This window comes from Gavialis gangeticus, unplaced genomic scaffold (assembly GCF_001723915.1).
Source record: "Gavialis gangeticus isolate Ggan-Ray unplaced genomic scaffold, GavGan_comp1, whole genome shotgun sequence".
In the NCBI taxonomy this organism is placed as follows: domain Eukaryota; kingdom Metazoa; phylum Chordata; order Crocodylia; family Gavialidae; genus Gavialis; species Gavialis gangeticus.
The window spans coordinates 2,534,349-2,556,621 of NW_017729023.1; the positions used below are offsets into that span (position 1 = coordinate 2,534,349).

Genomic DNA, 22,273 nt, shown 5'->3' on the forward strand with positions numbered 1-22,273 from the left:
TCAGAAATAATGTATTTAAAAAAAAAAAAATCAGCCGATAGCAGCCATTTCCAGCTTTCCAATTATCTTTAAGAAAAGCTTATTCTGTGGACAATAAAGCACATTACTGCACAATATGATACAGTCCATAAAGATCACAATGTTTTATGAAAGGTTAAAGAAAGCTCAGCACATTTAGGGGAATGTCATAACCCACAAAGTCTTTCAAGACTTAACCGAATCCATGTACATGCTGTGCAAATATTGTGCTACGCAATGCAGTGTTCCTTTTCCGGTATCAAAACAGTTCCCCAGCACGCATCTGCCATGCTGGCTTTGCTATGAAAGGAGGTACTCACATGTGCTACAAAGTGAATGAAGATACCAGCAGAGTTTCTTCCTCCTCAAGGGAAGGAGCTATTTCACCCATGCCTGCTTTACAGACTGAGGAGAAAGGAACCGTCTCTCATGAATACTCACTATCCAAGTGAAAACTTTCACCCTCCTCTTCAAGTTCAGATTGCTTCTGCGGCAACTTATGCATGCAACTGGGCTAATGGGTACTGGATACAAGGTGGGGAGACAGTATGATCTCTTGTCCATTTCAGTGGGGAAGATGGTGTCATCTCTTACCCATTTCTCTTTGTGGTACCTCACTTGCCAGCTCACTGATTCACATGAAAGGAATGAAAGGAGGCTTTGCCACCCAAATGTGTACTGCATCTGTATACGTGCAGGCTGCATGCTACCGTGACATGAAGTTTGAGCCAAATCATACGATGTTCTGGGCAACGTCCCCCAGACAACACTAGAATGCAGGTTAACAGGGACAGAGCTCAGGAGAGATACATTCCTCCCTCCTCAAAGTCACATCATTCTAAAGTATAGCACAAGTCCCTGAGGCCCCTGGGAATGGGGTTTATGATGGGTGAAAGTAACAAGAGGAAGGAGCAAGAAATCATTGGCTAATCGACACAGCCATCAAAGCAAAAACAAGCAGCAACATATTTGACTCATGTTTTCTTCTAAGAGGATTCACATTTATCTGCCAGTTAACGAACTGCTATCTACAGGCATCACTCTAGGGACTGGAGTTCTGAATAGGTGTGGAGGATGAGGAACTGACAGTAACCATGCCCATTGCATAAATCACACAATGACAGCATATATCTGTCATAGAAACCAATGCCACACCCCGAAGTGGAAAGTGTTCCCAACTCCCAGTGCATCAGAGGTTGCTAAAGGCATGCAGTACTTCACAAGTTCACAGCCTAGGGAGATCACTGTGCATTAGGTGCTAGCTGTGTAGTCAGATGAAGAGAACTGAGGTCTCCTCTCTAGACAGGCAGCTTCACTGAGACCAGGAAAACTAAAAATTACAGGGAAAAAATTAGAAACCAACGAACATGCCCTGATCCCTTATTCAAATTATTCCTTTGCTGTTTCACTGCAGGCAAATCCAGTCTATGGTGAAATTCCTTCCTTTCCAAAAAAACATCAAAAGTTCTCTGGAACAGCTAAGGGCTATGTAAGCCCATAAAATGTATGTCATATTCTGATTAAGGGTAAATTCCCTCTATTATCTGCCTCCCATATCCTCTCTCTCCACCTACTAGTTTGCTCCATTCACCTTTTACATTTGGTCTTCTAAACCAGGGCTTTTACTGAATGTGGCCTGCAGGGCTCCACACAGGTCCGGAAGTTTGGTGATGGAAGAGCAGTTCTCATTAATTTGGCCACCCTCCCCACTGCCAAATTCCCAAGGCCCTGCATGCACACGCTTTCCCAGCCATACTAGTCCATGCCCCCATCCCCCATACTGCTGGATAGGGGTCGGGCCATGATCCCTTCCCCCCGCAGGGCTGAGCTGGATCTGGGCCATGCACTCTGCCCCACACAGGGCCAAGTTGTTGCCAGGCCGCACCCCCTCCCCCCACTTATAGGACAAGGTTGGGGCTGGGCCACACCCCATTCCCCCCCTGCCCTCCCCCCTGTGGGGCTGGGTCAAGCTCCTTTCCCTTGCAGGGCTCGCTTGGGGCTGGCCTGCCCCCCACACCTCTCTGTATAGCCAGATGATGCTTGCCAGATGATGCAGCCCTGGGGGGCTGGATTAGGACCGCCATCTGGAGATGCTGCCCATCTGGCCTACCAGGCAAAAAGGTTGGGCACTACTGGTCTAGACAGCAGGTTCTTTGTGGTATTTCACTCTTGTCCATAGCTGGGACAACCCTTGCCCATGTTCTCCTCAATAGACTCACCTTCCTTGCTAAGGAGATTCTACTTGAGTCCCAATGTGGTTTCAGTCCACACAGGAGATATAACAGATATGATCTCTGTTGCCAGACAGCTGCAGAAGTGCTACAAGCAACATGCATCTTTACATGGCCTTCATTGACCTGGAAAAGGCCTCTGATTCAATCAACAGAGAGGACCCATGGAAGATTCTGATGATATCTGGATGCCTGCCAAAATTTGTTACCATTATCAGACTTCTTCACAATAACGTGTCAGCAACTGTCCTAAGTAATGGCTTAGAAACAGAGCCCTTCACTACTAGAACTGGAGTCAAACAAGGACATGTGATTGCACCAACACGCTTTTCTATCTATATTGCACTTATTCTGCATCTCATTGCTGATCGACTTCCATTTAGAGCCAGCATCCAGTATTGCATGGATGGGAATCTCTTTAACATTAACCAGTCATGTTCCAAATCCAGAGTAATCAACACCTCTACTAAGGATCTTCAATATGTTGACAGATGTCATGTGTGTCCACTCAACTGAGTAGCTCTAGGCTACTCTTGACTGCTTCTGCGAAGCCTGTGAAATGCCTGGACTCACTGTCAACTTCAAAAAAAACTAGATCCTTTACCAAGCCAACACAAACCAACCAGCGTCTCCCTCCACATATTACAATTAGAAGGCAGTCCTTGAAGAATGTTGAGAAATTCCCCTACCTGGTTAGCCAGCCTTCCCTAAAAGCAAACACAGAAGACGATATTCAGCACCAGAGAAAATCTGCCAGTGCTGCCTTTGAACATCGCTGAAATTATGTCTTTGATGATCATGCCATCAGAACCCAAACCAAACTTATCTACTGGGCTGTTGTCATGCCTACCTTGTTGTATAGCTGTGAAGCTTGGACTTATAGTAGAAATACCCCAAAACTTTGGAATGTCACCATCAGTGATGACTTTGAAAAAATCCTTTATATCCAGTGGAAGGACAGAAAAATGAATGCCAGCATTCTGGTTCAAGCAAACACCACTAGTATCAAAGTCATATTTATATAGCACCAGCTTCATTGATCAGGATTCTAATATAATAAAAGGCATAGTTTGTCTGTGTGTCTGTTGGTTTGTCTGTCTGTCCTTAACACATCTGGCCAACTGCGCACACACCACAAGAGTGCAGACAGCAACTGGCTGGGTGGCCCGAGCTGTGTGGCCCCAAGTTTGCGCCACTGCCGGGGATGTTTGGCAATAGGGAACGCACCCCAGCTGTCTAAGCAGCAGGGCTTCCCCATACCTCCCTGCCTGAGGGCAAAGCGGGGAATCACAGTGGTGGTGTCGCCCTGCTGCCTGGCCCGGATGTCCCCCAAAACAGACATCAGGGAGGGGGAGGTGGCAGGCAGGAAGGGATGGAGGGAAGCAGGGAGGCAGGCGGACGTGGGCCAGGCAGACCTGGAGTGGCGGAGGGAGCAAGGCCAGACCCAAACTGGCAGGGGGGAGCAGGGTCAGACCCAAAGAGGCAGGGGGTGGGGCTGAACTGAAGGGGGGGGGCTGGAGTGAGATTGAACCTGAAACGGCAGGGGGAGGAATGGAGCAGGGGTGGACCCGATGCAGCAGGCAGGGGGAGCGGAGGCAGACACAAGGCACCAGAAGGGGGGTGGAGGTAGAGTGGGGCCAGGCGAGGAGCTGTAGAGCAGGGGTGGCACACAACCAGCCCCCAAGACAGGTCCTATACTTCCAATTCCAATGGTCACTGCTAGGTAGGCAAAATAAGAGATTCCCAGGAGACCTTGAAGGCCAGTCTGAAGAAAAGCAATTCTAACATAAATACCTTGAAGACTCAAGTGCCAAGTCATCTCCAGTGGTACCAAGATGTATAACAAGGCATTGATCATTTCAAGCAAACTTACTTCACTATGAAGGCAGATAGATGAGAGAAATAAAGGAAAAAGAGCTGTGACCTAACATTACCAAGATCTACTCCTTCCTCCCAGAACTATGTGCCATAGCAAAAATTTGAACACTGTTAAGTCCTGGCACATGGGTGGTCTTGCCTTAGGGGTTAGTTACCCAAAGAATAGGTGTAGTTCAGCTAGGGTTTGGAGGGGTCTGGTGTCAGAACTGGATTTGGAAACCAAAGCCAAAGTCAAACAAGCTCAGGTTATAAGCTGAAGCTGAAAACTGAGTTAACGGGCTCAGAAGCTACAAGCCAGAGCCATAGGTCAAACCAGAATCACAAGCAGGGAACCAGGATCAGGGAATACCAGACGTCTTGCCAGAGTCAGAGCCAGGAGTAAAAACCAGAAGATCAGCAAGAAAGTACAGTGGTCAGAAATGAGAACTTTTTCCTTTGCCCAGACAAAGAGACTGTGGGCTGGGCCTGGCTTTTAAGGACTGAAGCAGGCGGGTTTGCTGCCTGTGGCTTCAGGGAATTGGCTGCCCTGATTGCCTACTCAGCCCAGCTGGGACCAGGATGCTGCTCTGGGCTTGCTGCAAGTGGTGCTTATTTCAGGGACAACTTGTCCTGATCTCTTAATTAGGACTGGCTGGGTCTAGGGTTCTGGCCTGGCCTCATTACAAACATGCAGATCTTGGATCAGCCTCAGTCATTTATGGAGTCTCTGATGACTTCCTTATTTACTGGAGGACTGTCATCTTCGTACCAAGGGACTGCCACCGACAATGATAGATAATGTATTTATCCTCACAAAACCCACGTACTTAGAACTACCAAACTTCACAAATTCACCCACAAAAACACAGAAACCTGTGAAGCAGGGATTTCAAACTCATCCTGCCAAGCTATAGGTTAGTTCCCTATCCACTGCACTATTCTTCCTCATTAAATCTGCCCTTCTGCCTTTGTATCCCCACTGCTTTGCTTTACTAACAAAAAATCAAGTTTTTACTGTGAGCTGGTGGAGCTACGGAATAGTGAGCTGAATTCTAGTCTGCCTCCTTGTCCTCATGTTAGATAAATCTGAACTAAAGACTTTCTGTCAGACAGAAAATTCCCAGCTTGATTTTTCAAATTCCCAGGTTTAGTATGCAGAGCTGACAGGTACAAAAATCACCTGCTGATGGTACAAACTGAGCATATTTGAACTGAAATGAGACAGTAAACATGAAGGTTCACAATGTCATTTCTTAGAGGCACTTTTCAGAGTAGATGTGCTCTTTAACTGTTAAGTTGAAACTTTTTTATATGCGTAAATAGTTACTATTTCAGTTGCTGGAATATCAGTCATAACATCTAATGATGTGAAGATTGTTGCCTTATAAAATTCACAGCTGGATAGCTACATGGCTCAAGGCAAAAGCCTATTTTAAAATCCAGTGTTTTAGGAGGGGAGATGTTTATTAAAACATTCTGTCTATTAAAAATATATGATGCATCATTGGTCATTCCATGTGATGCAGTGCCAGCCCTTTTTTAGGCAGTCCACTTGGGATGATTTCTGACAACCTGGCAAGCCTATCTGACAAGTCCACATCCTACTAATTTACTAATCCATCAAAAAAAGTACATTCCAACAACCAGAAAGTAAATCACCAGTGACCTTCACACCACGTGCCCATAAACTTGCGTTTATGTATGGGAGCCACAGTTGGTCTCTTTGCCACTGTGAGTCAAAGACTGACGTTCAAAAAAGGTGACAATGGCTTGATCTCCTCGTGTCTGAAGTTATATGAAATAATAATGTGGCCAGGGCACTTCCTGGACATGGTGGAGAGAAAAACAATTATAAATAATTCTTTCACTGATTTCACAGACATTTTGCATCCCCACATGGGAAAAGGGCTACACAGCTTTGAGAATGGAGGAGGTAAAATTGCATACCTTAACGCAACCCAGAATAACAATCCACCCATCTCATGCCCATCACTGTGGTATCTGGGCATCTCACTTCTGTATTCTCATTAAAAATTCAAACACAGTAGGGCCCCGGAGTAAAGGTCCAAAGCATTTCAGGACAGACTGTTCCTTGCCTATACCTGCTGGTGAGTAGGTCCTCATACAAGCCATCCCACCAAAATCAGTGGGGTTACCTATGTGATTAGCTCATCTCTGATGTGAGCTGGGGCGCTGACAATCTCACCTTGCTGTAGGAACAGTGCTTTAAGGGATACTATTTCCAGCCACTGCTTTAGAACAGTATGTTTTTCTTTATTCAAAAAGCACAGTTTAAGTCATCTTTCCTGTTGGCTCCCATTGTGTGTAGAAATTGTCTTTCCTCAAGATTTTACAGTAAAAATAGCAGCAAATCATTGTCAAGTGGAAGCGAAATACATAAAACAAATTTCTAGAAAAGGGCAACAGAGACAGTGCTGCTACTGAAAAAAATTGAACATTGCAGGTCAGGACTCAGGACTGAGTATCCACCCACCCTTTCACTTTGTAGGGAATAGAAATTTCCCATTTCTTTCATGTTTTTATGCACCTTTTTAGCTCTTTTCATTAAGAAAGGAATCCCAAGAATACTGATCAAAACTTACTGCAAGAAGTTTGCTATCAATATGTTTTTCCACTGACCCCAGGTTCTTCACTGCTCCCCTCCACAGTCTCCCAGGGCCAGCTTTTGGGATCACAGCATTCAAGGCCAAGGGACCATCTGTTTTCTACAAAACCTCATAGCAATTCACAGTTATGATTGCTGCTTTTGCTACTACAGCCAACATGAGCTCTTTGCCAACAAGCTCCCTTAAGATGAGTTCACTATTCCATTGAACAATCAACGTGGCCTCTGAACACAAGAGTGAGCAAGTCAAAAGCAGGGGAAGTAATGTGATCTATTGAACTGCAAACAGGATCAATGTGTTCTAGTCCCAAACAAGAGTGCACAGTTTTTGTCATGTCACTAATGGGCTCCAGAAATGCTAAGCATCCACAGATCTCAAAGAAGTCAATAGGAGCAACAGATGCATGGAATATCTGAGGGTCACTCCTTTGGCCATTAACCTCCACAAATGCTTAAAACCATTAAGATTTTTTTTTGTTTTAAGGGAAAATATAGTATTGTAGGAGGTGAGATGGTTAAAAAACAAAAACAAAAATTGGAGAGCTTTTGAAATTTGTAAGCTGGTATAAAATGTCAGTAGGTCTGATTCTGCAAGTGCCAGAACCAGTGAAGAATGAAATTTTACAAGACACCCAATTGTTGAGGCTTCTGTGGGAAGTTGTGATACTGCCAACATTTTTGTGTTTGCAAAAAAGTTTGCCAGGGCAACAGCCATGGAGACCAAAATCTTCTACACAGCTGTAAAACAACTATAGCACAGATAGTACCCACGGTGCCCCACCAATTTTCATCAACCCTCACCTCTAAGAATCAAACAGAGGTCTCCACACCAATTCATTATTTGGCCTCTTTGCTGAAAGACTCAACAGTGGTGTTAACTGTAGTGGTTACTTTTGCTGGGTTAGTTTTGTTTGATTTTTTGGGTTTTTTTGTTTGCTTTGTTTTTGTGATGGTGTTCTGGCTTATTGGGAAATCCTTAGGGACCCCTTATACTTAGAATATCTAATAAACAAAAGATGGTACTGGTTTTTAATCACCAGCAAGCATGGTCTCACTTCAGCTTCCTCTATATACAGCTGAAGGGAGACACCCTCTCAAGCTGTGCCCTGGGTCGTACATGGGGAACACTTAAAGAGCGGGTTTTGGACTTTTTAAAGCTTCTCATGTCCTTAAGCACCACCTTTGCCAATTTTTGCCCTCATTCAAAATGGCTGTCACTTCCCATTACTTCCGGTAGAACTAAAGCAACCCGCTACCTTTGTCAAGATGGTTACTATGTCCTTACTGTTTTTACCTATGCAATAGATGCCCCAGCATCTCTTACGATTCTCAATGGTATGGAAGCCAGGACACCCTCAAAGATGACTGGCCTATGGACTTTACAATTTACGAAACTGAACCCAAGAACTGTGAGGAGGCAGGGAAATATGGAGAGGCCTGAAGGCACAGTAGAAAATGTGTAGCTGAAAACTGGACATATTTCTACTGGGGAGGATCAGCACAGTTGCTGGCTAATTGTTCCATCAGTGTTAGCTACAAATGTGCTTCCCAGGTATCCCTGTAGCAGCTCAAACTGACTTTGACCTGAACATCTCCTAGGGTAGTTATCACTGCAACTCTCTCTCCCCCCGCCCCCACACCCTGCACTCCCCTTCTGTCCCCAGCCCCGGGGTGAACTTCTGGTTACAAAAACCTGAATTTAGCCTACACTCAAAATAATTCCCCAGGAACATCATTTTTTTCCCAAAATACATTATATTAAGAAGTCATTAATGCTTATGTCCAGCAAAATAAAGCTGACCTTATTATAATCCTACTGAACAGCCACATGACAAAGCATGGATATTGTTATTCATATTAATACAGCACAAACGTTCCCAAAATGTCATCCTTCCATAATGGTTCTAAAGTGATTTCAAAATTTAAGTGCTGCTCTGGGCAGAGAAGCTACTCTATAAAAAAAGAAGCCATGGAACTGCCCATAGCTATTCCCTATATGACTTCCAAGTTCTATATATTTACTTAGCTTATGTACAAAAACAATTTTTTTAACTACTGTCAGCACTGCAGAGTCAATACACCAGCAATAGAGCAAGCTGTTCTGCCTCATGCCTCATCAACATTTCTCGCACACTATATCAAAACACAGAACATTAGTGAATTCAGCTGCCTTTCAAAATTCCAGCTCTGTTCAGGAGGAAGCATCTGTGGCTCTTCAACTTCTTGTGGGGCTGACCCAAGGAAAAATGGTTGGCTTGCCAGAGAAGCCCATAATAGTCCAATTTAACTGCTCTCGATGACTAATGGCTACAAACCCAAAGGAGAGCCCTGGTTTCTTTCCATCATTCCATAATATTTTCTCCTCACTCTAGTTACCTACTCCAAATCCACCCCTGCAGAATAGGACAAACAAGTTTACTCTTAGCCTTGAACTGAAGTAACTCACTCGTACCACAAAGCATGTAAGAATTGAAGATGTAGAAGTGGAATAGACGTACTTCTGCTTTTTTTGGATTATGGCTCTTGCACTGTTGACAAGAGTGAGACTAGAAATAAGATAATCATTATAAGGTGAGTCAACTGTAAGTCAAATAATTTCAATTTGTCAACTACCAGAAAAAATAATCAGAATATGGTCAGAATGCATATGCATTTTTAAAATAAATGTTAAGAGAACACTTGATACTCTATTAAAGAGCAGAATCTCCAACAATGAAGGATCTGAAAATTCATGTTAAAATTATTAGGATAGTGCAACTGTGTGCATTTGTGGCTGTAATAAACAGAGTAGGAGTAGAAAGTGAAATCTCTTCCCTATTTGACAACCATGTGGAATACTCTTCAATGTGGCTAAGGTACAAGTGATATAATCATTGTGAAATGTTCAGGATGGGGTAAATTTAAATGGCTCACACCACATTATGAGATAGGTTGGTGACCTAGATATTGTGGGAGAGACAGAAGATGGGGTACAAAGGATAGATTAGAGTGTTGAAGGGCATGGCAAGGAAGACAGAACTGGTAATTAATTAATATAAAACTAAATATGTGGTTGTAAGATAAGGTTTTAGATTTGCTTACCTAGCAGTTAGAAGGCAAAGTAGAGGTACACCTTGTAGACTAACTGAATCAGAGATGGACAGCACCTGATGAAGTAAGCTGTTGCTTACAAAAGCTTATGCATCTCTGATTCAGTTAGTCTATAAGGTCTCTACCCTGCCTCCTGCCTGACTTCAAACTAACTTGACTCATTACATATGTACCTACCAGCTAATAACCTCAGATATCAAACTATTAGCTTAAGAAGCTAGAAGTAGTAATTACAATTGAGGTGCGGGTATGCTTGTCTGCAGAGAATTTTTAATTTCAACAATCGCTGAGAAAACCATGCTGCAAATAACACTTGCCTATTATTTTATGTGTAGGTAATATCTGGGCATTTATTAGGAAGGAGTAATGATAACTAAATACTTCTGAAAATAAAGAATTTAAATGAATTTTTGGGCTAGTAAAGGAGAAGATCTAATACTAAATTGTGAATTTAATACTAATCTATGAAGACACAAGTATAGTAAACAGTGAGAACCCAGTGTGGGTAAGGCATGTAGGATGTGGGTAAGGCATGTAGCATGATAAAAGGTAGTTTAGCTAAGTCTTTTGGAATTTTTATGGGATTTAACCAGAAAAACATGAGAGCTCCTGAAGTAAATTATTAGCAATGGGATAAAATATGCTCTCAATAGAAAAAGATGGAGGCTAGTGACAGTGGCCAATGACTTCTAGGGTCTACAATGCTAGAAGAGTAATAGTATCCTTTCTTCTGAACTCCCCAGTGCATTATGGCTGTACCATATCTGACCCAGATTGCAAGTTCTTCAGGGCATGGGCAGCCTGCATCTTGAATCACTCTGGTATGTTATGAGTACTTAAAGGTATCCTTAATAATTAATGATGAATTAATAAAAGAAATGTCCTTTATCTAAGCCCATCCTTGTAGATCACAAACTTTAAAAAACACAAGATAAAGCATACTATTATAACTGATCCAAATGGCACACTGCAATTTAAAACATAATGCTGTACGAAGTATTGTACTGCTTTCCTCCTTTGATGTCATCTCCAATATCTCATTGCCAGCACCTATAGGAGTCATTTGTCAGTGCATTCCATATTTAGAGAAGATATACAGAAAATAGAATGAAACAAACAAAACCTATTTGATGAAGAGGGATGTTTTGTCCCAAGTGCAGGATGCATGTCAGTGAAAAAGGACATATCTGATATTAAACATGCCAAGTGCAAAGAAATTAACATTAAAGAGCCACAAATGGCACCTATTTGTGTACTGATTGAACTTATATCTGCATTTCAGAGTTCAGATCTAGGGGTTTATGCTATGCAAGAGAAGTAGTTTGGATGGGATTTTCAAAGGACTCTACCAAAGTTAGAAAATGAACTCCTAGTGAATAAGAAACTAAGGCCAGAATGACATACCATATTTTCTTGCATATAACCAACACTTTTTCACCCAAAGCCAGCTGGGGAAAATTGGGATGTGTATTATATGTGAAGAATAGGGATCCCCATGGATCTGGAATTTTTTGGGGGGGGGAAATTAACACTGCAATTTGTTCCTCACCACCACATTTTTAGACCTGTGGGGAACCTCCCTCCCCATCTGCACATGGGACTGGGTTGGCAAATAGAATTGGCATACAGCCAGATCCAGCATGCAGAGTTCAATGCAGTGCACAGCCCTGGATCTGGTGTACTAGGCACGCCCCCCTCACTGGCTCTGGAGCCATGTGCCAGGTCCAACCCAGTGCCTGAATCCAAGAACATGCTCTGGCTCCAGGGCAAGCACCAGATTAGACCTGATATGACAGGTCTGGGACTGTGTGCTGGCTCTAGGGCCATGTGCCAGGTTGGACCTGGCACATAACTCCAGAGCCAGCATGTGGTCCAGGACTTGTCATGCAGCCCCTGAACAATGTGAAGGGTCAGACGTGGCATGTGGTTCTGGGGCCAGTGCACAGCCTCAAACCTAACATGTGGTCCCAGACTCAGTGTGCTGGGTCAGTTCAGCGGCCTCATCTAGTGCATGGGGCTGGCAACAGGCTCAGCTCCCTAGCTCCTGCCACACATATTTATCTCAAAGATCTTTTCTCTTATCCGTAGGCTCCCATTCAAAATTGTTGTGTGTGTTATATATGGGGCATGCTATATGCAAAATATATAGTAGTCTGAAGATGTAGCTGGGCAGCTATTAAAATTTACAGAGACACCTACAGAGGTTAAGCGCCTAACTCAGATTATTCTGGGAAATAGCTATGTGATGGAAATAGGTATATGCTGCTTTATGCACCTAAGCAACTTAGAAAATCTGCCCCTCCCCCTCCAGAATACCACTGAAAATACCAGCCTGGCTTGTTGTCTGTAGAAAGGCTATTTTCTGACAAGATTGTTTCACACAGTTGGGATGCCTTAGTATCCCAGCTCCTCCCTACAGCAGTTTGCTATTGACATTTGGCTGAACGTGGGCAGACAGTTATTTTTGCAAGAACACAAAGTTGCACATTAGGACAGGGAGGCTGGCTAGCACTGGAGACTGGCTAGCACCAAAACAATTGTATTAACCAAAGCCAAGTTCTGAGTCACCCACAAGTTTCACCTCACTGTAAATAAGCTGGACAAATTCTCCTAAAACTAGACATGCTGAATCACCATAGCCAAAGTATTTCATCTAGAAATGCTTTTTGCCTTGTTCTGCTCTGTTACAATTTTATATACAAAAAGGAGCTTTATATACAAGACATTTAAATATGGAAAACAACAGTGCCAGAATTACAAACACTGCAGAAAACATACAGAAAAGCATGGACCTTTACCAGTGATTTCAGTCAAAGCAGGATGTTTGGTTATGAACTGCCAAGGCCCTTAATATTAAGCAGATTTCCAAACTGTTCTTTTTTCTCAAAATGTATCTGTTTATCAAGAAAATTACAACTCCTTCATTGCAGAACCTACCCAATCCAACCATTTGTTAATTAATTTGAGTCCTTTTGTTGTTTAGTTCTATTCTGTTGCACAACTGTGCATGTGCGTCTGCTTAATATGGATGCAAAAGATGCTTCTATGTTGGAGGAAAATAGTTAGCTGTGCAAAAAAGGTGCCTTTTATTGTGTGTGAAATGCATTTTTGCTGACTGTCGGCACTCACACAATAGGAAAGAGCCAAAATTCCATCCTTACTCCTGCTATTGGCAGCTGTTCTCTTATCACCAAAGAGAATTTATCGCACCACTGACAGATGCTGAGGTTCAGAAGCTTGAGCTGAGAGCCAAAGGGACTAAAACAGAAAAACAAAAACACCAAAAAAACAAAACCCTACCAAAACAACACACAACACTACATGCATGTCTCCCTATGGGGAGAGGATGAGAGAGACTGAACCACATATGACAGATGTTAGGGCCATTGTTTTATGCACTACTGGAAGGCAGTAAGGTACTATGGTGATGAGCACAATATAAGAACCTATATAGAAGAGAACATCACCAGAAAGACAAAAACAGACTCAACGTATTGTAGACAGGCAGAAAAACTTCTCAGAGGAAGCAAGAAAAGTCTAGAAAGTCAAGATCAGGAATCTTTGTATTAAATTCACACTAGTTATGGAAACAACAAGACACATAGTTTCAAAGTGTTCATTAAATGTTAAAATATTCCCAAGGATTCCTGGATCTAGTTGGTCTAATAAAAGATATCACCTCTACCACAAATCCTGATTGCTTTTTCCTCTAGACCAATATGGCTACAACCTGGATACTTGACACATGAAAGATCAAATTTTAGCTGGTTTTTTAAATGAAATCTTCATAATTTCACAAGGAGGAAGTAACTTTACCCACCTGAAACCCGAGATACTGCTCCTGCCTTTGTTCGAGGTAATTTGCATCTTCACAGAGTGCCACAGCAAAGCTCAGAGACACCTCACCAGATAAGAAATTCCTGCCCAGAAAAGCATCCCCTCTATTTACTTCTCTGTGAAATACGAAACACCATAACCAGAAGGAAATATGAATACATCCTGCTTACCAATAAGCAACTTTGAGGTAAACAGACTATTCCACCTTTTCTCTGAGCTTAAGGAAACGCCATGTATCCGAGTCCATGAAGGCAGTTTTCCTCAAGCGTTCCCAGGGATAACTGTTCTTCTGGCGTGGTTTAGTACCCATCAAGGTGTTGGGGCTTAAATCCCACTTTATAGAAATGGGAGATTCTCCCTAGCTTGCTTCTGCAGCCATATGGCTGAAGGCAGGCAAAACTTGGGGACATCTGAACCCCAAGCCTCCAGGCTTGGGCCTGCACATAGGATGCCTGCCAAAAGACTTTGGAAATATCTGAAGTGTGTGGTGGAGGTGGAGAAAGTTTGCTGGTTCTGGTTCTGGACTGACTCATGGATTAGGACTTGATTCGGCTGATTTGGCTTGGAACACAAAAAATTTCTTTAAAAAAAACAAACAAACCCCAAAAGCATAGGAAATGAACTTTTCCAAACCTTCAACTCTCCTATGAAATATGAACTTTCATTTCTACCCAGAACTTTTACAATCTTTTCTCCAATGCCTGATTAAAGCTGTTTGTGCCTGAAAGCTTGCAATTAAAGAATTTTTTTTGCAAAAATCTAGTTGGTCTAATAAAAAATATCACTTCTGCCACGAGTCCTGATTGCTTTATCCTCTAGACCAATACAACTACAACCTGGATCCCTGACCCAAGGACTTTTAGCATGTTTTTCCTTTCTTAAGCCTCTGTCTTGCTGCAAGTACAGTACATTCTAGCCTAAACAAACTGGTAATCAGTTTAGGTAAATGCTTTGGCTAATTAAGAGATCAGATGTCATAGAACCATGGGCGGTGCCCACACCAGCATGGACATTTGGTTCCCTGGGGACAACTAGCAGCAGGACATCTTGTTCCACTTCTAGTTATTCCTGGGGAACACCTGTGTCACATGCTCTCTGGCATGCAGCATGTTACCCCGGGTGTGATAGACAAGGCTGGGCCCAGCAACCTTACCTGAAGTCCTGGAGGTCCCTTGGGGCTGCAGCAGCAGCAATCCTGCCACTTGGAACCTGGCCAGCAGCTGGAGTGTGGCTCCAGCCGGCAGAGCTCTGGTTTTGAGCTGCACACATTGCCCCAGCATGTGCCACTCCACTTTTTTTTTGTGCAGGTTTTTTGACCCCTGGATATCCAGGCCAAAAAAACCCCCAAACCCTGCTCCCCTCCCTTGCAGTGTGGAGAACAGCTGAAAGTATAGAATGTGACATTGCAAACATGTCTGCGGCACCACATACCACATGGCTACGCTCATATGGACATGGCCATGGTGTTCAATCTTCTGGTTCTGCACTGCTACTGTACACCAGAAGCAGACCCCACATCCCGCACCCACCAGAATCATCCTGGCACCCCCACACCACCTCACACACCAGGATCAGGCCCTGCACAGGACCCAATCCAGTCCACAGGGCCATGCTATTTAGCCCTGGACTTCCCAGAGGTCCAGAAGTTTGGAAGCAGAAGATTGGTACTACTGCTCCACAGCTGCCAAATATTTGGACTTGTGGGGAGCCAAGCAGGCCAGCTGACAGAGTGTAAGGGGCCAGATCTGGCCCAAGGGCTGGGTTTTGATTATTCCCGTCATAGAACTTAGGCCTGCTTCTGAAACCAGAGAGTTTACCAAGTTGCTGACAGTCATGTTCTGTACACATCATGCACAAGTATGCACACTTGCAAATCTTCTTTGCACCTTCTTTGCATATGACACATAGCTAATACACACATATCCTACATACATGAACAAATATATTGCATCCTACATCCATGAACAAAGGTAACGCACCAGAGGGTAGGGAACAGATGCAGGCAGATTTGGACAGGCTGGAAAAATGAACAGAACAAAATAGGATGCAGTTCAGCAAAGACAAGTGCAAAGTGCTGCACCTGGGCAAAAAGAACCACCAACACACTTACAGGCTGGGGGATGACCTTCTCAGCAGCACAGCAGCAGAAACAGATCTTGGAGTCATAGCTGACCCCACGATGAACATGAGTCATCAATGTGACGAAGTGATCAACACGGCTAACCACATTAGCAGATGCATGACAAACAGGTCCAGGGAGGGGATGCTTCCCATCTATATGGCACTGGTCAGACTGCAGTTGGGGTACTGCGTCCACTTTTGGGTGCTGCACTTCAAGAGGGATGTGGAGAATCTTGAGATGGTTCAGAGGAGGGCCCCTCATATGATCAGAGGCTGGTAGGCAAGGCCCCACGAGGATAGGCTGAGGGACCTAGATCTCTTCAGCCTTCACAAGAGAAGGCTGAGAGGTGATCTTGTGACTGCCTATAAATTCATCAGAGGAGAGCAGCAGGGAATAGGAGATGCTCTGTTTACTAGGGCACCCCCTGGAGTAAGGAGGAACAATGGCTGGAGAGCAGATTTAAGTTGGACATTAGAAAGAACCTCTTCACAGTAAAGGGTGCCAGAATCTGAAATGGTCTTCCAAGCAAGGTGGTGCTCTCCCCTACCTTGGGGGTCTTTAAGAAGAGGCTAGGTATGCACCTAGCTGAGGTCATCTGACCCCAGAGTTCTTTCCTGCCCAGGGGAGGGGGTCAGACTCGATGACCTACTGAGGTCCCTTCCAACCCTAACATCTATGAATCTATATGAAGTCTTCCCCTATACATCAATTTCCACATTCTACAACCAGGCTTTAATCAAAATATACGTGTATGTGCTCAGTGCCGTCATACACATGCAAGTATTGTATACAAAAAAAGGCAGCTTTATGTTTGTATATGTTTAAAAACAACCAAGGTACACCCGGACACAACATAACCAAAAGAAACCAAAAACAGAAAGGGAAAAACAAATGAAAACAAAAACAGCTCTCTTCTGTATGCATTGTAAACTGAAGGTGGACAAGGTTCTTTAAGTAGATATGAAATATTTTATTAAACCAACTAAATAGTTGGAAAGATTGTTTTTTGCAAACTTTTCGGCACAAACACTCTTCTTCAAGCATAGTGAGAGTCTGCTTGAGTTTTGTGTGCTCTCCTATGTGGAACAAAAGTCAACATGCAAAATGCAGGTCCATGAAAATGCAAATGTGTGGCAGTAAGGATCACAGGCTGTGCGAGACAATAGGCGAGAGACGGGTAGGTCAGGGGGGGTGCAGAATGTTGAACTGGTGACATAATGTAGCTGGTATAAAATGTAGACAGGTTACATCGGGTTATTATCAGAGTGACAGGCAGATTATAATGTGCTATAAATCCAGTATCTATACTTAGTCCATGATTTTTTGTATCCAGTGGATTTATGAAGTGAAGTTCGTAGGCTCGTATACGAAAGGTGTTTTGTAAATTCCTTTTGAGGATTAGAACTGAGAGACTGGACAGACAGTGGTTTTCTTGTGAGAACTGTGCACCCACAGGTAACTGGGTATTCTTGTCTTTGATAGATTTTTGGTGTGCATTCATTGTAGTGCGCAGTTGTCTCTCCTGTGTATTTTCCATCAGGGCAGTTAGCACACAAGATAAGATATATCACATTTCTGAAGGTGCAGGTGTAAGATCCAGGAATGTTGATGGCTCTGTTGTGGGGTGTAGTAATTGTGGGAGTGGTGGAGATATTTTGGCAGATTTTACATTTTTTTTTCCGGCATGCTTCTGGTGATAAGGTTGGTGAGGTTTGGTCCTTGTTTAAAGGCTTGGATGAGTGGTTCTGGAAAGATCTCTTTAAGAACTGGATCTTCTACCATGGGCTGCAATTGTTACAACCCTTGTAAAATGAAAACACCTGATATTTTCAACTAAAATCTCTATTTTCATGGTCTCAAATAAGGCTGGCCCAACAAAAGATTACATTCCTGTGCACTGAAGGGCTCTTATGAGAACCTTGAAGCAAAATTATTTTTCCCATGCTAGCAGATTCCATTCCAATGACCCATCACCCTGACCTGAAAATACACAACTTACTTAGAACAGAACATTACAGCTGTGAAAATGAATGGCAATTCTGCCATAACTTCAAAGTGAAGAGGATTAAGCAACCCTATATTTAGAGCAGAGATTCTCAACCAGAGTGCCGCAGCACCTTGGGTTACCTTAAGACCTTTCAAAGGTGCCACTGGGTGCCATGCAATGTTATCACTGTTAGGTATGAGCAAAATTAACCCACAGGTTTCAACCAGGAATTCATAGTGTTAAAAAACATCTGACCTTTGCAACAGAGGAATTGCTCTATTATTTTTCTGTAGTGAAAAAACAAGTAAAAATTAAGACTGCTGTTTTCTGAGGGGTGCCTTAAGACCAATGAAGGGGGCCTTATGTCAGAAAAGGTTGAAAGCCACTATCTATGAACAACCATAGAACATTTTTAAATTTATAGTAGGCAAGAACTTGACCCAAGTTAATATGACACAGAATCTGCAGGGAACGGGGTTAGTGAAATGCAAATCTGGCTCACCGATATGTCTTGCTTCTTCATTAATTGTAAAACCACTGAAGAGGCTCCCAGAGGAGCTTGTAAGTCTGACACTACTCTATTCCTCTAGGCTTAAGAAACATGATTAAACCAGTTCTACAGTGACAGAGCGACATCTACAGAAAGGTTTTAGAATGAACAAAACCATGGAATTTCTCATACACTCTTCATATGCTTGAGTTTTTCTTCACTTGGAACATACATTAAACAGTTAGCTTGGACTTCAAGAATTATTTTTCTATTCTAATAAATGTTCTCTTTTGCAACTGTTTTAGTCAGTAAATCAGCTTTGTAAAGGCCCAGTCCTGTATTATGCTGATTTGGAATGTAACAAATGAGGATGTGGGGCAGAAATGACAAATAAAAGCATGCTATAATAATTTCAACTAGTAAAAAAAGGGGAAAGATTTGTAAAAATTGTTGGAAATAAATAATGAATTACATAATTGAATTTATGAGCCATCACTGCTAAATTTCTCACTGTTCTTAGGTTCAGTATCCTTTAGTGAATATATACATTGGAAAACTAATACAAACGTATGCTTTATCAGCCAGCAGAGTACTTAAAACAACAGAAATACTATAGAAGACAAAAATAACAATTAAGCTGTTTGCAGTATCAAAATTGAATTCAACAAGGGAAGTAACAGCTTTCAAGAAACAGCTATGCTCAGTTCCTTCAAAATCTTACCATAATCTCATTATAAAGGCAAAATTCCCTACTTCAGTATTAGTAGTGACAGGTGATTTTCATATCATTATGGAACTATGGATCCCATCTCCAATCAAGCTCATTGGTCAATGGAATTAGGGGCTGCTCATTTCAATTTAACCCAACAATTTGTACAAGAGAACTTGGAAAAGTAAAGAAGTTAACTGATTATCAAAGACTGACAATTCAATTCAGAGTCACGTTGGCAGGATGGTAGTCTGTCGATCTTTGCCATTTATAAATAAGAAAATCATGCACAAAACCCAAAACTAAATATGCATGTAATTATTCTTAAGTAAGTCTAATTTCCCTAGAAATTTTCCAGGACTCCACGCTGTTACATTATTTCAACCAAAGCTTTAAAAGAGAGATAACATTTTTAGCTCGCATATCAATTCAAAGATTCTTTTTCCTCTCGTCAGTGCTCTTGACCATAGAATTTGTGCAATGTTTATAGGCTGAACTCTGAAACATTTGGAGTTTTCACAATAATTTAAACAGTGTGAGACCTAGTTAATGGATTTTTTTTCTCTAACCACAATGCTCTAGTCTCAGGTTAGCAATTCAGTGTAAATTGTACATAACTAAAACTAGACTTCTTTGGGAAACACAAGTATACCTCAGACACTGTAGTCATTCCAAGAGTTTTACCTTGGATACTTACTCTGTAGGAAGCACTTAGCTTAATATAATCATGCCATCACTTGGGTAACACAGGTATAAAACTCATCTTTCAATTTATTGGTTGGAGCTGACGTAGAAGCGAGTTTTCCAGCTCAGCATCACATTTGCAATAACTGGTTTCTCAAGACAGAGTTCTGCCAGGTGATTAACTAAAGGTGACATGACAGCTGTATTCTTATTTTCTCTCCAAATTCTGCAACGGTCTCCCTAGATAAAACTTTGAGAGAGAGACTTGTCAAAAACAAGTCTTTAGTTGTTAACAAGCAGGGGGCATTCTCGCTAGCTAGGCGGTGACAGTCCCATTCACAGTCAGATGTTTTTCCCTCAGAAAGCTGTATATTGAACAAAACGGGGCATTTTATACCTTTCCTGATGGCCCTCTTCTTAGCAAAGCTGACATTTATTTATCAGAAAATGACCCACACTTCTGATAAAGATCTGTAATGTTTAAGCAGGATGTGCAATAGACTACTTTTCATCATCCTATGAAAAAATTAAGACATCTCCTTTATGGTTTCTACCAGATTTGTCTCTCGACAATTTTAATATCTCTATGCAAAACATCTTTTGCCTTTTTAAACCATGAATAAAACAGCAACTAGCTTACTTCTGATCAGCAACCTACTTATTTAAAGCACTTTGCACCTGCTGACTTCCTGGCTCTGGACTCCCTGTACAGTGGCTACTGAAGGGGTAGCTTATGTACTATTGTAAATGTGACTGATTAGTATTGGGGGGGCTCTCTGTCTTGCGGTCAGATCAACCTGAATGGATCAGTTTCAGGAACAAATTCTATGCATACCTTTGAAATTATCCTAGTGCTTGTCCTGGTGATTCCTGCATCCAAAGCTGGAAGGGGTTTAAAACCAACATCCATATGGCCTGTGCTGAATCCAATCCAGTGGCTATATCACCTGTCAACACCAAGACTAGTTTGATGAAAGCAACGTCTAGATCCAAGCCTTCTCAACCAAAAGAGAAGGGCTTATTCTGCTTGGCAATATAGCACCTCATCTCAGCAGAAGAAGGAGACATATCAGCTCCTCAAAGCACAAAGAAGGGTCCAGGAAATAAAAAAAATCAGTGGTGGCAGGATAAAGCCAAAGAGATACAACTCTATGCTGACAAACATGACATGCATAGATTTTTCTAGGCAACAAAAGCCATCTATAACTCAGTTTCCCACAGTCTTACTTCCTTTGTAGGATGGCTTGATGCTCTTCAAAGATGATGAATCTAAGATTCCAAGCTAGATGGAAAGAGCACTTTGAGGCACTCCTGAACCATCAGTCAAATGTGGCAGATACCACTATTAAATCTGTGCCCCAACAGTCTGAAAGGGGAACCTTTACAAACCCTCATATCCTAGAAGAAATCTAGCATGTCACCAAGGAAGCCAATAGCAACAAGGCTAGTAGACCAGATGGCATACCTGCTGAAATCTACAAGGCTGATGGTGAGAAACTGGTTCTGAGACGCCACAAATTTATTCTTCAAATTTGGGACAGCAAAGAGATTCATGGAGACTTGATGAATGCCAACATTGTGACTAATCTTCAAGAAAGGAAATAAGTTTGTGCATGGGAATTACCAAGATATCACTTCCCTTTCCATAGCAGGGAAAATCCTCAACCACATCCTCCTCAAATTGTCTTATACCTCGTTCTGAGGGAGTCCTGCTGGAATCTCTGTGTGGTTTCAGACAATACCATGGAGCAAACGACATGATCTTCGTTTCCCACCAGGTCCAAGAAAAGTGTCAGGCACAACATGAAGACCTGTATATAGCCTTCACTGACCTTACTAACACCTTTGACTCCATCAGATGTGAAGCCTTGTGGAAAGTAAGGCCAAATTTGGATGTCCAGAAAAGTCATCAAAGTCCTGAGGCTTCTCCATGAGCAGATGACCGTGACCATTCAATGTAGCAGGTTGGAGACAGATCCATTTGTCATGCAAAATTGTGTCAAGCAAGGATGCGTCATGGCACCAACTCTGCTCCCCATTTATCTGACAGTCATCCTGGTTCTTATTACCTTTCCTTCTGGAATTGACACTGAATACCAAATGGATGGAGGGCTCTTCAACTTGGGTCATTTTCACTGGCTGCTAACTGACTCCAAAGGTGCTGCAACCTCAACCAGGTGGCAGCCCACTTCAGGGTAAAGTATTTTGCCCTCAAATCAGAGAAGAGAGAGCAGAGGAAGGAAAAGAAGAGCACTCTCCCCTGCAGAAAGACCTGCAACATCTGTGAATGGATCTGTGGCTCAAGGATTGGACTCTTAAGTCATCTCAAGACCCATCAATGAGCCATGGTATCGCTCATCCTCAATTGGAAGGATTGCTAACAACAAGGATGCTTCCAAAGGGACATGCATGCTAAAGAGCAGTAAATGAGAGAAACCCAGCAAAAAACTAAACCTAAGATGGAGAAAAAGGTATAGAAAATGGAAAGTGCCCAACAAAGAACCAGGAAAGTATGGTTTTCTGAAGACAAACCATGCTCATTAGGAGAATAAAAATAAAAAGCAAACAGCTCAATCACCCGTTTTTTATTCAGCCAGCTAGTATAATGGCAATGGCGAGCTA

At 42.5% G+C, this 22,273-nt stretch overlaps 1 long non-coding RNA gene across 1 annotated transcript; it reads right to left on the reverse strand.

Annotated features, from left to right (window-relative positions):
* Window positions 1-18,757: 18,757 nt before the first annotated feature.
* Window positions 18,758-21,739, reverse strand: LOC109297125. Its single transcript, XR_002097213.1, has 2 exons — window positions 20,487-21,739; window positions 18,758-19,901 (listed from the first exon to the last, which is right to left on the reverse strand). It is a non-coding gene; the product is annotated as an uncharacterized LOC109297125 (long non-coding RNA).
* Window positions 21,740-22,273: the final 534 nt, after the last annotated feature.